The following is a 17,253-nucleotide window of genomic DNA, read 5'->3' on the forward strand; positions in this document are numbered from 1 at the left end:
TAAATGCGTTAATTTTTATGACTTTATTATTTTCTTCTTATGGGCTTATTTATCAACCGATTTAAAAAACAATCATATCAAATTATTTGGATAAAAAGCTTATTTCAAAATTGGTTGTTGCCAATAACATGCTATTTAAAAAACTAAAGTAAATGTCAAAATTACTGATTTGGATATTTTAAATAGGTGTGTAAAAGATTTAAGTCATAAAATGAAATGAAAACTATTTTTCCGTGTTTACTTGATTAAAAATTGAAACTTTCAACGCATTCATGGCAGCCTATTGTAAAATGTAAAAAAATATTTTTTTTTCTATAAGTATAAAACAAATACTAGCAAGTATATTATTCTTCTCAGAATATTATTTTCTATCAAAACGCGTAATAATATACCAAGTGTCTCACTTAAAAATAAGAAAGTTGCTGTCACTTTCGGTTAAACAGGAAGAGACGGAAAACAACTGTATGTCCAAAGATGCTCTTATAACAATTTAATATGCCAAATTCATTAGTTTATCTTAAAAAGTAAGAAAGTTATTAAGTGTTCCTTTTTTCCTGTCACCCGGTATATTATAAGAAAGTATAGTAGTCTTGTATACTAAAATTTACAAGTGTCATTAAAAAAAGATTTATACCAATGTTTTTTTTTTAATCTTTGTGCATAGAGTGGCAATCTGTATATATTTATATATTATATACAGTTAGGACGCGAATGTTGGAACAAATTCATTTAAAATTTAGGGGTGTGTTCGAAAAAAAAACGCTCGAACAGGTCGATTTCTATTTTTTGTCGTTTCGAGTTTTCACTATATAATTTGTATACAAGGTGAACCAAAATAAGCAACGACCATCAACTTCAATTTTTTAAATGGAAACACCTATTTTTTATTCCATTTTTGAATTCTGCATAGAATTTTAAGTATATTTTGTATACCACGTCTTATACCTAATGCTAACATAAATTTGCAACTGTTTGGGTCATTTGAGCATATTCAAACATGTTTTTTTAATAGTTTTTTATATATAATAGGTATATTTGATTGTTGACACCTTGTCACCATTTAATCGCATGAAAACATTATGTATTACTTTACGTAAATATCAGTAAGTGTCAAGCGCAGTTGCAAAGTTTAAAAGTATGACGCGTTTAACTGAAAAACAAAGAATTAAAATGTTGATGGTGGTAGGATATGGCGACAAAACTCGAACACAGGCCGAAGTTTGCAATCTGTTTAACAAAAGTACCCGGAGAGGCCTATTACACGTTTGGTAGTAAGCAAAATTGAAAAAAATTTTAGAGATTTTGGTCATGTTAGAGACAAATATGAGCTGGGCCGTCCCACGCTTCCAGAAAACAGACAATAAGCAATTATTGCACTGTTCGCGAACAGTACGAGATTACCTTACCAACATTTTCCCAAATTGATGGATTGGAAGGGCGCCAGATTTAACCCCATTGGATTTTTATCTAAGGGGTTATCTAAAATCTAAAGTTTATTTTGATAAACTTAAAAGTAGAATTAAATAAAGAATTAGAGCCGAAATACAACAAATCCAGCCTCAAACAATAAATAAAGTATTACAAGAATTTGAATATCGACTTGGTTAATGTCAGGAAGTTAATGGTCAACAATTTAGACATTTATTTTAATTTTTTGTTTTGTTTTTTTTTATAAACTGTTCCAAAAATGTATGGTAATATTATATACAAATTTTTAATAAATATTGAGGTTAGGTATAGGACATGGTATACGAAATATACTTACAATTTTATACAGAATTAAAAAATAAAATAAAAAATGGACGATCAAAAATAAAAATTAACATTTCCAAGTGTTTTTTTGTTCAAACACACCCCTTTTTCTCACAAACTCACAATTTTTAATGAGTTTGTTCCAACTTGCGCGTACTCACTATAGATATAATAATTTAAAATGAGTCACCAACCATTTTTTTTAATAAAAATATTTCTATTCTTACGCAGGATATTTTACAAAGAACTACTACTTGCTTAAAAATGTGTTAAGATTTTATTGTTAATGTAGGTTAAGAGTTAATATTATTAAGTCATAGTTTTATATGGCTATTTTTATGAACATACTTTTTTTATAATGTTGTAATATTAAGGATATTACACATTCTTTATACCTTCATATAAATACATAAAGAGGTTTTTTTAATTTATATATTTTTGATGAGTCTTCCTTGTTTTATACTCATAAGCATGATACTATTAGAAGTATGTCACCTGATATATTGTGGAACATATCACATTTGGTAACAAAATTCTCAATAGAAAAGGTATAATTTTAAAAACTATGCCTTGTTTCTTCATAAAAAAATCTTTTTAGCAATTAAAGTCAGAATATATCATTTTAGAAAGAAGAATATCTGACGCTTTACACTTGTTCTCTTAAACATTAAGATAATAAATATCTTTCTTTTGAATGCTCGATAGCGGATACGGAAGTTGTAAAAGAGAAACGAATAGGATTAGTTACCATTTTTATATTTAAGTGTAAAACGTGTGGATTGACTTGGGAGTCCTCTGAAAAGACTAATAATATTTAAAAATTTACATAAATCCTGATATATTATTCGGGGTCGTATTATCAGGAATAGGATATTCATAATTGGCTCAAATTAGTGCAGCAATTAAGATACCCGCGATAATTTGTGAAAGTCCATGGAAGTCAATAGAGGCTGCAGCGGATGAAGAAGCCAAAATTGTCATAAGGAAGGGGAATATTGATAAAAATGGAAAATATACCCTGCATTACCGTTGTAGCTCACGATGTTTGGTCGAAACGCTCATACAATGTGAATTATGACAAGAGGGCAAAAACACCTTTTTAAGAAAATTATAGTTGTAATTTGTTATAAAACATACGACTTCCAATTTATACTTTCAGTGGTATTTTCTTAAAATCATCGTATTTTTTAAATTTAGGAAGAAAACGGAAGCAATTTCAAAAATTTACCAGTTTTACCAATGTTGAGGACGTTATTAGCTGCTAATGCACACATAATGCGTATAGCGATAAACAAAATAGTCATACACAGAAGAAATGAAGTTAACGGTTCCTTAGAAGAAAAGTGCATGAGAGTGATGAAACATAAGAAATATGACATCTCATATATTTGGAGAACATGAGATATGCACATCATTGGGACACTTCATATGTGCGATAAAGGACATTGAAGAAAAGTGTATTCATGAAATCAAGAAATGTGGCTTATTTCAGGATATTGAGATTTGTCTTGAACGAGTCGCAACAAGTACTTAATTTTAAATATAGATAATAATTTGGCGGAGCACTAGAATTCTATAATTTGTAAGTTTGTTGGTGGAAAATGCATAAATTATTCCCTTACAGGATCCTATCCGACCGGTTGTAATGCTGCTGTATTTTCTTTAAATTCACCTAAATGATGATCATTATGATAATGCTCATACAGCTGTCGTACAGAAAAGTCCAAAATTTTAGAAAAAAAATCAAAATATAAAAACTAAGCGCAGGATCTTAAAAAAACTATTTTTTCAACAAAGGCGCTCAAAACTAGCAGTTCTGTCTGATGAAGATAGCCTAATAAAACCTAACGAAATAAACCCAATGGACAGAAACGAATATAAAAATAGAACTAACAAGTAATCATAAAATATGTATGAAAAATGTACAAAAGATACAACTAAATACTAAGACTATTATTTGACAATACTTTTTTTTAAATGGCGAGGAGACATGTGAAAGAGGTCAACATCCAGATTCAAGTGGACAAAGTTAAACGAAGAGCCATGCTCTGTATAAAGGCCCTTTCTTTGCTAAATTTGTACTATATGTTTGTAAGTAAAAATGTTTTGTCTTGTAGTATTAATGTAAGGCACAAGAAAGTGTAGTTACTGTTGATCTGGACTGAAAGAAACCAATTTAAAATTATCCATCTCTTTCTGACCGAGATATCGCTTGGCTTGTAATATAGTTGACACTCCGCGGTATAATTACTAATTTCGGTAAGCAGAAGGTCAAAAATGTGTGAAGCTCATTTTATGCTAAACTTATTTTTAGTAGTTTTAATAAAGTTTTTTATGCATTTACTCCACTTTGTGTATGTAATGACGCATAGTTATATCTTTCCTATATCTATAGCATAAATATTGTTCTAATAATTTAGGTGAAAAAAAATATTTTAAAAATTTGCTTATAGAGGGAGGTAAGGGGTAGTAAACAACCATACTCAACGGTCAAAAAATAGGAAAGGTTAGATATGAAGAGCCACTCTATAAAAGAAGTTATTAAAAAAAATATTGTACAACATTATCTCTATATACAGGGTGTCCGGAAAAAGGAGGCCAATCCACCGGCCACATATAGGGTGGACCAAAATAATGCGACTTTCATTAGGCCATTTTTTAATTGGGCGCTCGGTATTCAATATACAGGGCGTCAAAATGAGGAATATAAAATCGTTTTTTTGAAGTAAGTCGAGTGTTTCATAAGATATTAAATTAAAATTTGGTGTGAGGGGGTTTTTTGGATCGAGAAATTGAAATCCGTAGAATCTCCGTCCGAGTTTTTGTATTTTTAACACATGCATTATACCGCAAGTGGCGCCCTCTACACGGTATAGCGAATCCGTGAACGGAAGGGATGAAAAGAAGTGAAAACTTCTACGAAAATTCTCTCTTTTTAAACTTATAGCATTGAAAATTGATATTTTTACACATTACAAGAAGGCAAAACAAAAAATGTTGTTTACAAAGAAGTCCTTCAGTAGAACTTTTCTTTTATTTTCAAATTCCACGCGAGCAACGCCGCGGGCATTCAGTTAGTAGTTGATATTAACTTTATAAAACTTATTATTTAAACGTCTTAAATTATTTCATAATTAATAAAGATAAAATTTTCTTGTTTACTTTTTGACCGACTTCAACCCGTAAAGCAGCAAACTTTTGTTTTACTTCTTTTTACTTCAGAAGTTCATTACAAATTAAGACCCAATAAACTTGTTAAAAATTGTTTAAAACAGATTTAAAATAGTAGCAAGTAATACAATAAAGTATTAAGGTATACTCTGTGAGAAACACTCACAAATTAATGGATTTTAGGAAAACACAAAGTTTTTCACAAAATAAGACAGGAATCAACTAACCACTTTCAAGACTTTTTCACTAATGAATATATATACTCAAGATATTTTCTTGTAAAAATTGGGTATTTTAAAATTAAACTTACGTGAGTATTGACAATACAATTCATTCAGCAGGCTCCACCATGTATACAGCAAGAGATTGAGATTACCATGAAACAAAAATATTTACGATGGCCCCTAAAATAGTTAAGGCTACCCCAGACGCTCCACTACCGCTAAGCAGTCAGCATCTTAAGACTCGGGAACTAAGATAATATATACCGAGATCTTAGAATCCAAATGTTTCAACCGAGAAGACAAGTGAGGGCCCTCTATACCCTTACGGTATACCAGCGACAAACTCTGATATACCGTAAAACTCTAGCCATGGACTTATATATTAACAACATAAAATATTACTCACATGTCGACATGATTTACCTGTGCACAAAACAATTACAACCATTCTAGTATCCACCTAGTGGACAAACACCACCACACATGGTAAACAATGATACATAGTTCTTTATAAGCCGAAGTGCGAACACTCACTGCCTCTTTTACTTGTTGGGTCTCTCTCAATCTCTGCTTTTATTATTATTTATGTTTAGGGCATAAATTTTCAAGGATGTAAGATAACTCTTACGCGGTGAAGAGACTTCTAAACGAATACAGGTTGTTCATAAAATATACGTTTATTAAATATTTTAAATAACCTTAGGATATTTTACTTTATGTTAAATAAAAAATTAATTTCTTAAAGTTGTCATAAAGAAAATAGTTATTTATGTAACAAGTGTGTAAAATGATTCTTTTTTGATGAATGGGAAACTTGTCGACGATCCCCATGAATAAAAAAAGGGGATTTTACACACGCGTAACGTACAAAATTTTTTCTACTACCGAAAAAAACATCAAAAAAATCAAAAATATAAAATTACTGTAGGCTCTTAAACGATTTTACGGTAAAAAAAACATCAAATTTTTTTTTGAAAACCATAAATTTTTTGTCAAATAAACTTCAAATTAGTCTGTAAAGTCCGTAAAAAGACTTTTTTAGGCACTAGTACGTAAAAAGTGAAACTTTACAAACTCTTGGAAGCGCGCAAAGTGAGCACTTTACGCACGGTAGTAAAAAATAGTTATTTATGTAATAAGTGTGTAAAATTATCGTTTTATTATGAATGAAAAAAAAGGGTTTTACACACGTGTAATATACAATTTTTTTTCTACTTCCGAAGAAAACATTAAAGAAACTAAAAATACCAAATTACTTTACGCATTTGTGCGTAAGAAAACGTCAAAAAAATTTTGACAAATTATAAAATGATTGTCAATAAATGTCAAATTACTTTTTCCGCTTTAGTGCCTAAAAAGTTAAACTTTATAAACCCTGGGAAGTTTGTAGAGGAAGTACTTTAATTGCTCAAATTGAAAGAGAACCTTTTAATTCAGTTAAAATCTTACAAGTTCTAATTCATCAAACATCTCAGACATCAACTTTGACAGACCTTGACACTGTTAATCTGCATAGTACGCCAATATCCTCCAACTATGATTTCTCTGGTTTAAAAACTAACACAGGTCATAGAGTTCTATACTTACTGGAGGCTTGTGACATCTTTACGCTATTGTAACTAACCAAAACCACCCTCTGAGAATTTAGCAATATATTATATCGAGAATTAGGTTTAAGTTTTTGAATAGAATTTACATTTTGTTTTTCTTTGTTTACGTTCAAAGAAGAAAAAACGTATTTTTAACACATATGGAAACGAAAAAAGGCAGAAATTATTAAAATTTAAATTATAACAATTAATACGAGAAAATTATGCTTTATACCTGCAACACTCCATATTCATACCTAAAAGGTATTTTACAGTGATTAATTTACATACAGTTTACAATATTTAATCTAACTTAATAAAGTATCTGTATTGTAACTATTTTTATGCGTTTTAAAGTTCTTTGTCAATGTTATGTCAATTCATATTAAAGAAAAATTAGTCTTGTGTTTTTATTTAAAATTTTCTGCCATACCTATGGTACTCATTTATAATTATTGGTAAGTATCTATATATAAATGTCTCCAAAGGCCAGACTTGAATGTTCTAAATAAGCAATTTCTTGAGAATTAAAATTAAATCAAATAATATTTTAGTTGGTGAATTAATTCTTGAAGAAAGTGATGCGGGATGTCTGAGATATGCACTTAACATTTATTTAAATTTTTTAATTTAATATTAACATTTATTTATTTTTCTTTCGTACCTCTTAAATTCAAAATTAATTCCCATTTACGGAACGCTAAAAAAGCTTCTACTCCTCGACATATAAACGGCGGTAAGAAAGCGAAATTAGCCCTCCAATCTAACCTCCTCGAGACTACACGGACTGTCAAGCATCTGATACGTATGTTAAAGCAGCAACCAGGTGTAAATGAAACAATTTTATTAATTTTACAGATTTTCTCGGAGCACTATATGCTTTTAATGAAGATATCAAGGTAATAACCTCTGCCTCTATCACAGGACTCAAAAACTAGAGCAGCTCAAACCATCGGTCGACTGAAAAGGTTTTTCTGGCGCTACAATTCGTTTTTCAAACTCTGTTCTCGCATTCTAATAATTATTACAAAAGTTTGCCATTTCGATCTCTGTTTCAAATTCTCCGTCATTCATATTTGTAATTTTCAGTTTTTTCCATTTTCTCTTTTTCTGGAAATTTTTGGATTGTTTTATATATTTTTTTTCATGTTCCCACTATAAATATTTGGCTCTTTTTAGAATAATCTCTTTTTTAGAATAATCATGCTTGTTTTTTTAAATTAATTTATTGAGACTATTGCGGTAGGCTTTCAATTCTGTTTCAAACACTTGGCTAGGGTTTGTCACCAAATATCTTGTTAGGTCTAGTCTTACTTCTACAAAGCGAAGGGATTCGCTTTGTAGAAGTAATTAGCCCTTTTGTAATCCACAGATGGAGTGTTTCATTAGCCTTGGAATCCTTGATTCTCATTGATTGATCAACTGAATTTATTAAGCATGATATAAAGGCTGCCATTGCTTGGTTGGGGCTACTAGCTGGTTTCATAGATATGAGCCCATGTTTCACAGTTTTGCCTTTAGAGTTTCACATTAAATGTCAACATTTCCCTTTATTTCCCTCCCCTATTTGTTCTGCTTTTTCCACCATGTGATGGATTATATAAATTCATTATAGTATATTGATGTAATATAGGTGTCTAAATGAATTACTGGGAAAAGGTTTGACTTTTGTTATTAATAAAAAAAATGGTTTATGGATGTTTCTGTATGATATCTCGTACTATTCTTGATAAATGGTATATAGTGAAATCTTCCTAGGAGGCAGGGATATTTATGTACAGGGTCTTTCCCCATATATTGATCCCCCCTCTACAGGGGTTAAGTGAAAAGTAAACAAAAAAACTTTATACAAAACTTTTGGGGTTTGACTTTTATTATACTAAATTTTTTAATCCGATGTCAACATTTTTTTTTCCTTTATAAATGTCAAATTTTGACAGATGGTCAGTGTTTTTTAGTAGAATACTCTATATATGATCTCATAGTTAAAAAGAGTCGAATTTTCTGATTTCACATATAGATTACTACTTTTAATTAAACCGTTTTACAAAATATCGAGCTCCAATCTTAAAAAAATAACATATTGAAGATCCTATTTAATATTTTTTAAGCGATATTTATTTATTTTTCTGACATAGTACATTATTTTAATAATTGCTTAACTTTAAATAAATTAAATCCAAATAATTATAACTGTTCTATATGACCACCATCATTATTAATACAATTTATACACTACGACTCTTAATTGTTCATCATTAGCATCATTAGCAACCTAAATACTACTATTCAACTACAAAAAACGTTTGTTAAAAATGTGCACATTTTGGAAAGTTGCAACATCAATTGACGTAGATCGAAGATAGATTCTGCCTGGGTGACGTAACCTTTTGTTTCAAGTAGCCCCATAACAAAAAGTCCAGGACACCTGGCTGACCGCTTGGAAGGCCCTCAACGACCAATCCACCGATTAGGGATTAGTCAAATATTCTTTAACATTTCTGCTAAAGTGACCCCATCTTGTTGAAAAACTGTTTCCAACTCAAATTCATGACGATTGTCTTCAATAATCTCAAGGATCAGTATAAATAGTTAGTTATAGTTCTACTGCATTTTCCATGTTTAAGTAAAGCCCCCCTGTCAAATTTTGGTCTATTTTTAGATAGGCCCAATAATGTGATCTCTTACCATAGCTGCTATAATATCCACCTGTTTTTCACTTATAACATCAACACTACCCGTCTAGGTAAATTTCTGAATTAGCTCGTGAATATACTTTCGACACACTCGACAGTCAGAAAAGCGAGCATTAAAAATTCTTTAAATCACATATACGTATATTGTTACAATAGATTGTAAACAGTTGGTGTAAACAGTTTACACTTGATAACGGTTGGAGATACTTACCAACCGAAACGTCGTGTTACATTAAATAAATAAGACAATGCAAGTCCGACAAGATGTATTCACTGTACCATTGTCTACCACCTTCAAAAACAGATCCACCGTAAATGAAAATAAGTTTCAATTTTTCGGGATGTAGATCAGGCATTCGATTAAAGGCTGCCATTTTGCTATGAGTAGAAGTAATGACTTAAGATTCTAGGACCATAAAGCATTCAGTGGGAGCTTTCAAACGATGTATCGCATAACCCCTCCTTCTATTTAATTTTATTTTTCAAAATGGCGTCCCGTCGCCATTTTGAAGTTTTGCAAAATGAGCTGGGAACCAAAAAGTAGTATTTAGGTTGCTAATGATGTATGCCAAATTTCAAATTTTTATATGAACGGTTTCAAAAGATAAGAGGGGCGGACAATTAAGAACCGTACTGTGTAATCTTGGGTCAATTTTTTGTATCGTATGATTTATAATTTGTCTATGATTTTGGTAAATATAATTTATAATAGAATTATTTGTTTCCTAGTAAATGTCAGACAATAACAATGCACCTACCAAGATCTTCAATATTTAATTTTTTTTAAGTTTGGAGCCCAAAACGGTTTAATTAAAAGTAGTTAAATCATATATATATTTGAAATCAGGAAATTCCTCTCTTTTTAACTGTGAAGTCATATACAGCGTGTTTCATAAGAAGAAACTGACTCTCTGTCAAAATTTGACATTTCTAAAAAAAATTTCTTGACATCGGATTCTAAAATTTCAAGTAAAACCCAAGAAGTTTTCTATATATATTTTTTTTTACTTTTCACCTAACGCCTGTAGAGGGGGGTCAAAGGAGAAAGACCCTGTACAATTGGATCATTTGTATGTTATAAATTAATGTTAAGTATGTCACCTGTAAACATTTCAAAAGTCCCAACCGCTGAAAAATATTCAAACAAATTAGCAATAAAATGATTACCATAGGCTTGAGGGAGGATACTCATAAATATCTGTAGTTCCAAACGAGACACCACATATGTCAAGGGTGATGCTACTAACCATAAGGTATTTTTGCTCTTTCTAATTTAGAATGACTGACTGTTTCAGGGTTTAGTATTGACCTAATCAATATGAGAACCTCATCACTGCGATTAAAATCACCTTGATGATTAACAATAATTCGTTTTGTCTCTTAGGTGGTGTAGATGATATTGGTATATGGGAAAATTAGGATTATTGGCTGCATAATTAATGTTATACTTAGTTAAGAGTAAAATTGTTGGCATTAATACAGTTTTTACATTTTTAAAAACACTTTGAGATATCATGTTCTCCACTACACTCCACACACACACACACACACAGTGGGTCTTTCACAATGGACATTCTTGTGGAAAAATCCTTGGCACCTCTCGCATCTTGGTACACGTACGCAGTATTCGGTACAAAAAATTGGAGTATTTTTGTTCCTTGGCAAGTTTCTTGTAACGAAAGTCACTTTTAAGACATCTTCATCAGATTTTTGACTTTTAGAGTTAACTTTTTTAGTTTTTATTTTAATAGGAAATTACCGAATTTTCCCAATATTATTAATTGGCAACTAGATTTGATATTATTATTATATGGATGTATGAAGCTTCTTTACGATTTCTCTATTCTTATGTGTGGCTCGCAGGCAAGTGCAAGATAAATATTTATTTTGTGTGTTTTACAGCCAATTTTTTAATTGATCGAGTTCTGATTAGTTTTATAATATAGTATATTAGCTTTAATGTTCGTTTTCTTGGGTAAGAATTTTCTTTTAGTATTAATTTTAGTGTTAGTGTTTAAATTTATAAATATTCGTTGTTACAATAGGAAAATATTGCGAACGTGGCAATAAGCAAAACATAAAAGTGCATCTTATAAACGGCCAAATAGAAGGAAAAATCAATTAAGTTAAGTAATGTTGAATAAGTTAGTTTAAAAGTTACTTTAATTAGTTCTCAAATATTTTTGAAAACTTAAAATTATATTTATTAAAAGCAAATTTAAAAAAGTAAGTAAACAAGTTTAATAGACGACTTATTAATAAACGAGATTAAGCGTAAGATACATTTGAAAAAAAAAAGAGACAGCATTACCCTTAATTTACAATCAAAGATTATGTTATTTTATTTTAAAAAAAATCGAGTATGTTAAGGTTTCTGTTATATATTTAGTAAACACAGTAGGTATAGCAAAATCATTTTAAGCTGTATTTTTTAACATTGAAGTAAGTAGAATATTCTAGTAAATATACCATATAAAAAATATTTCTAGTCGAAACAGTTCCATGAACATTCAAACCGAGGAATCAAATTCTATTGAACCTGCAAGCTCCAAAAGTTGCAAAGATAAGTTTGTATTTTTTCGATATTTTTTTGAAAGTCGCACGAGTATTTTTCATTTAAAGAACTTAAAACTATTAAGTCTGTTAGTCTAGATAGTTAGTCTGATATGTTTATAGATTATATTTTTTGTAGTCAGCATGATACTCCCAGGAATATTTCACATGATATTATAGAGATGGATGTGAAGTCTACTGATGGTAATTTCTTTTCCGTATATTCGTATTAACATTTATGTAGTAATTCTTACATACATAGAATATAGAACACACGCAACACAACTAAAAAAATAAAAGAAGAAAAAAAAAAGAAAAAGTAGTAAGAAGTCACATCACGCTACGCAAATTTCCTCACTGTCAAAAAGTTGTATTTGAATAGTCGTCCAGAGAATAACACGTCAAATTAGATATACAGGTGGACGTTTAACTGAAGTTCTGTCAATCACCTCCAGCTAACCTCACTTTAATATGTCAAATGGGAACCCCCATCGTGTGATACATCATACATACATCATAGTAAGCAGCGTAAAATACTCTATTCAACGGTACCAAAAAAAATGAAATCGGTAAATGTGTAAGCAAATAGTTAGCGAAAATGTCTAGAAATAATGAATATTTTTTTTTTAGTTCGGAGATTGTAACCCGAGGAGGGGGAGGCAAGCTGATGGCGACATTTTTTGAGGTTAAGACAAACAGTCTTTAAAATAAACCGGCATGGCAATGTCAGGATAGAGTGTTTTAAAAGTAATGGCCTACAGGGGCTACCAAAAGGAGCTACACACAAGCAGCGTATGGCTCTTTTTTGCAAAATAAATAGAGAACTGAACAAATACTGAGATCACAACACACCACACCCCAAAACACAATACCATATCTCAGATGAGACTCAATAAGAGCATGGTAGGCAATTTTAGCCACATCAAGTCCCAGAGAATGTGTATTACTCTAATAGCATAACAGTTGGATGATAGCTTCCCCATTAAAGAGGAGATATGATTTTCAAATTTTAATTGCTTATCAATTGTCAGACCCAAAAATTATGGATGTTTCAGAAGAATTATTGTCTCATTTTGCAAAGTATTAAGAAAGAATATTTTGCAAAATGAAACAAGAAAATATTTTACAAAGATAGAATTTTAGAAAGTGATAATAAATCCAAGACTGTTTGGAATGTTATAAACGAGCTACAAGGCAAAACAAAAAATAAAAAGGATGATGTTAAGCTACAATGGGATGGTAAGCGAATTGCGGAGCAGTTTAATCAACATTTACAATCTTCTGTAGAGCAACTAAGACAAAACCTGCCCATTACACAATACTCGATTCAAATTTTGTTTAATAATAATAGTTTTTATAGTACACCAGTTTCAATAAAGTAATAGAAATAATTCAGGGCATGAAAAACATAGTTCTGGTTTGAACGAGGTTTTAAATAATCTTATACAATGTTGTGCATTTGAACTGCCATTTAGAGTTCGCCAAGGGGAAAGATTATGTATACTATATATGAATAAAGACAGGCAACTCAATATTCAATATGCCTATTTAATTTTTACTCCAGTCCATAGATGGCGGCAGTATATTTAAGAATGTAACAGGGCCGGTTTTTGCTCCAAAGTTACCCCTATGGTTTTCTCTTAATGTAAATAATAAAATGTTGAAGAGACCTTATATTAACGTTTTTAATTATTATTATTGCCTCTACAACATCTTTATATTTATCTTCAGAATAATTATATCATCAAAAAATCTTTGTCAGGTAAAAAGGGAAAATAAAAAAGACAAAAAATATAGTTCATTTACTATTTTATTTCTTTTATGCCGATTTTCCAATTGCGGGTTACTTTAAATCGGCGATTTAACACGGCGATCAATTAATGAGTTATTTGCGGGGTCATTTGAGTCCTCAACTTAAGGTAATTTGAAAGTCCCTGGAATTGGAAAGCCGCAAGTTAGATAACAACATAAATAATTTTCTAATTTTGTTTAAAAAACAGAATATACTTAGATGGTATTTTGTACCGCTAACTTTAAATTTGGTTTTAATAGTGATTCAAAATTTGAAATAAGAAGTTGGTTAACTGTATTCTGTATTATATCATAGATCGCCCCAACTATACTGAGTTAAGTATCTGTTGCAAACTTAAAGACAATGTCAGTGACAATGAAAGATATCTTTCTGCAGAATTTTTCATATCAACATCTTAGTTCTAATTAGTGTATCTCTCAAAAAGTAAATTTTATAGAAGCCATATAACAGCTTAATGAAAAAGAATATCAACTACTCAAAATTTTTCACATTTTTAATGTCTTAGGTACCATCTTAATTCTTGCAATAAACATCTAAGAGGTTGTTTGTGTTTTATTTTATTTTACTAAAATAAATATCAATAAACAGAAATAATGTTATTATAACTATTAGGCTATTCAAAACAGGTGCAACAGCTAGTAAATAGGGAACACACTAGAAATTGCTGAAAATAGGGGACTTATAAATGTGTCCAAAGTTTACATTTATTATTTAAGAAACATTTATTATCTCTGTCAGTGGCTCGTCAGGGGAGGCTTAGCCTCCCCATCAAATTGTAATAAAATAATAAAAATATTTAACAAAAATAAAACAAGAAAATTTTTTTTTTCAAATAATAGGTACCGACTCTATAACTTCTAATACACCAATATAGCGCGATCCAGCCATACGTCATACTGTTAATTCGCCGCGACTCGCATCCTTTTTTAAACAGTTGTAAGAAAAGAGAGAAAGCTAACCAGCTTCATCCACATCGACACAGAAAGTGTGCGAGATCGCGATACATTACGAAATAAGAAAAGCCATACGTAGCAAGGGAGGCAAGCCTCCTCCAGCGGTCAAAATTCAACGGGCCGTGCACTCGATTTGGAGCCGACAAACGCCGTTTTCATCGCGCGAAATAAGGCGCCAAGGAAGGTTAGCCTCCGATCATCTGATTAACCTGATTTTTGTTTTGTTTTGAATTAGTTTTCAGTCGTTTTGATTTCGGTGATTGTCGTGTCTTTTGCCCGCGAATTTTGACAAGGTAGGTGGCTTTGGCTAACGGTTTTATTGATTAGTTTTGATTTTGTCGATTCATCGATTTAATTGTGCGGCCGGATTTCCCTCTATGTTAATGTTTGGTACTTAATTTAAGGTATTTATCGTGTTTATTAATTTATTATTATGTGTATTTGAGTGATGCAAGGTAAGATATTTTTCTTTAATGGCTTCGTTTATTAATCATCATATCATTTCTAATGTTTGTTTGCTGAAAGATGGACAAATTAAATGAAACCAAACAAGCTGAAGATTTAATAGACTGGCTGCTATTAAACAATTTTAGTTCATTGAGCTTTGATGCCAAATATTATGTTATTAAGACTTTGGGCAGGCCTCAGCCCCATTTAATTTCATTGCGATCTGCAGACAATCGACAAAATCGCGGGTTTAATTTGACTTGGTACAGCAAATATGATTGGTTGACCGGATCGGTTAAAAGAGAAAATCTTTTTTGCTGGGCTTGTCTGTTATTTTCTGTCCAAACTGATTATTCTACGTGGTCGAAAACTGGATATTCTGATTTAAAAAATTTGCCTCGGTCCATTGAAAGACATTTAAAATCAAAGGAGCACTTCTTCGTCTTGTAAATTAAGGCTTTTTGGAAAACAAAATATTGCTTCTGCTTTAGATAATGCTCAAAAAGAAGCCATTATTTCTTTTAACAATCAAGTACGTGAAAACCGGTCAAATTTAAAGCGGCTTGTTGACATTACTCTTTATTTAGCTTCACAAGAGTCAAGAACTAGCTTTTCGCGGACATGATGAGACCGAAGAGTTGATTAATCGTGGCAACTATAAAGAACTTTTGACGTTGTGGGGTAAATACGATTCAAAATGAAATCATTGAAAGTTTGTCACATGTCGTCGATGAGCATATTTTCCAAGAAATTCAAGTAGTCCCTTTTTTTGCATGGGAAATAGACGAGACTACGGATATTACTTGTAATTCCCAACTTTCGATTGTTTTTAGGTATGTCAAAGACGACAAGGTAGTAGAACGGTTTATGGGGTTTCATGATGTTTCATCTGGGCGGACTGCAGACGATTTATTTAATCTCCTGGTTAATAAATGCGACAAATTTGATTTTAGGCCTAAGCTAATTGCGCAAACATATGATGGGGAGGCAGTCATGGCGGGACATTTAAATGGCTTGCAAGCTAAAATTAAATCGATAGCGCCCTATGCACATTACGCATTGCCATGCCCATGCACTAAACTTAGTTTTAAGCAAGGCATGCAATAATATTAAAGACTGTCGTATTTTTTTCTCCAACTTGTCAGGATTTTCTGCCTTTTTCTCCAAGTCCACCAAGAGAAGTCACATCCTAAATGAAATTTGCGGTAGCCGAATGCCTACTTTTGCTGCTACATGGTGGAATTCTACATCAAGATCTATGTTTTCAGTGCATACACATAAGGAAAAATTAATAGATGTTTTTGATTTTATTCTAAACAGTGAGGATTTTAAAAATGACGACCAAAGTATCAGGGAGGCAAAGGGTTTCAAGTATATTTTAACAGACCATAAATTTTCTTTTTTGCTTGAAACATTTAAACTAGTTTTTGAGCAAACTGACGTGGTTTTCTCAATTCTTCAAAATAAATCTTCAGACATTAATTTTTCAAAAAACCGATTAAATAATTTGACTGAAACTTTGCAAAAGTTTAGAAATGATGAGCAGTATTTTAATAGCATTTTTGAAAAACTTGATGTTAAGTTGTTGAGTTGTTGAGTCGCCAGTAAAAAAACGAAAATCTAATTTTGACTTACCCGATTTGCGACAAAATTCAAATCTATATTGAAATAATGGACACAATAACTGAACAAATTAAGGTTAGATTCAGCGATCTTAGTAAATTAAATTACTTTGATCTATTAATGTTCGAAAAATTTCCATACTACTCCAAAGATTTTCCCCAAAAATTACTGGATAATTTAGTAAACCAGTATCCGTTTTTTGATCCCATTCAATTAAAAAATGAATTAATTGTAACCTACAGTGACCCTCAGATGTTTCAGACTTGTAAGTCTCCATCTGAATTATTAAGTTTTATGTTTGAAAATAATTTAAATGAGTGCATGCCAGAGCTGTATAAATTTATTAACATTGCTGTGACTATACCCATAACATCGGCATCTGTAGAAAGAAAATTTTCAGCACTCAAAATAATTAAAAGTTATAGCCGTAAT

General features: G+C 31.0%; 1 protein-coding gene across 2 annotated transcripts in view; it reads right to left on the reverse strand.

The window, feature by feature from the left end:
- Positions 1-17,253, reverse strand: part of LOC126750593 (WD repeat-containing protein 18) — a 119,210-nt gene that overhangs the window by 53,410 nt on the left and 48,547 nt on the right. The window lies entirely within an intron of this gene.

Source organism: Anthonomus grandis, chromosome 2, assembly GCF_022605725.1.
Source record: "Anthonomus grandis grandis chromosome 2, icAntGran1.3, whole genome shotgun sequence".
Taxonomy (NCBI): domain Eukaryota; kingdom Metazoa; phylum Arthropoda; class Insecta; order Coleoptera; family Curculionidae; genus Anthonomus; species Anthonomus grandis.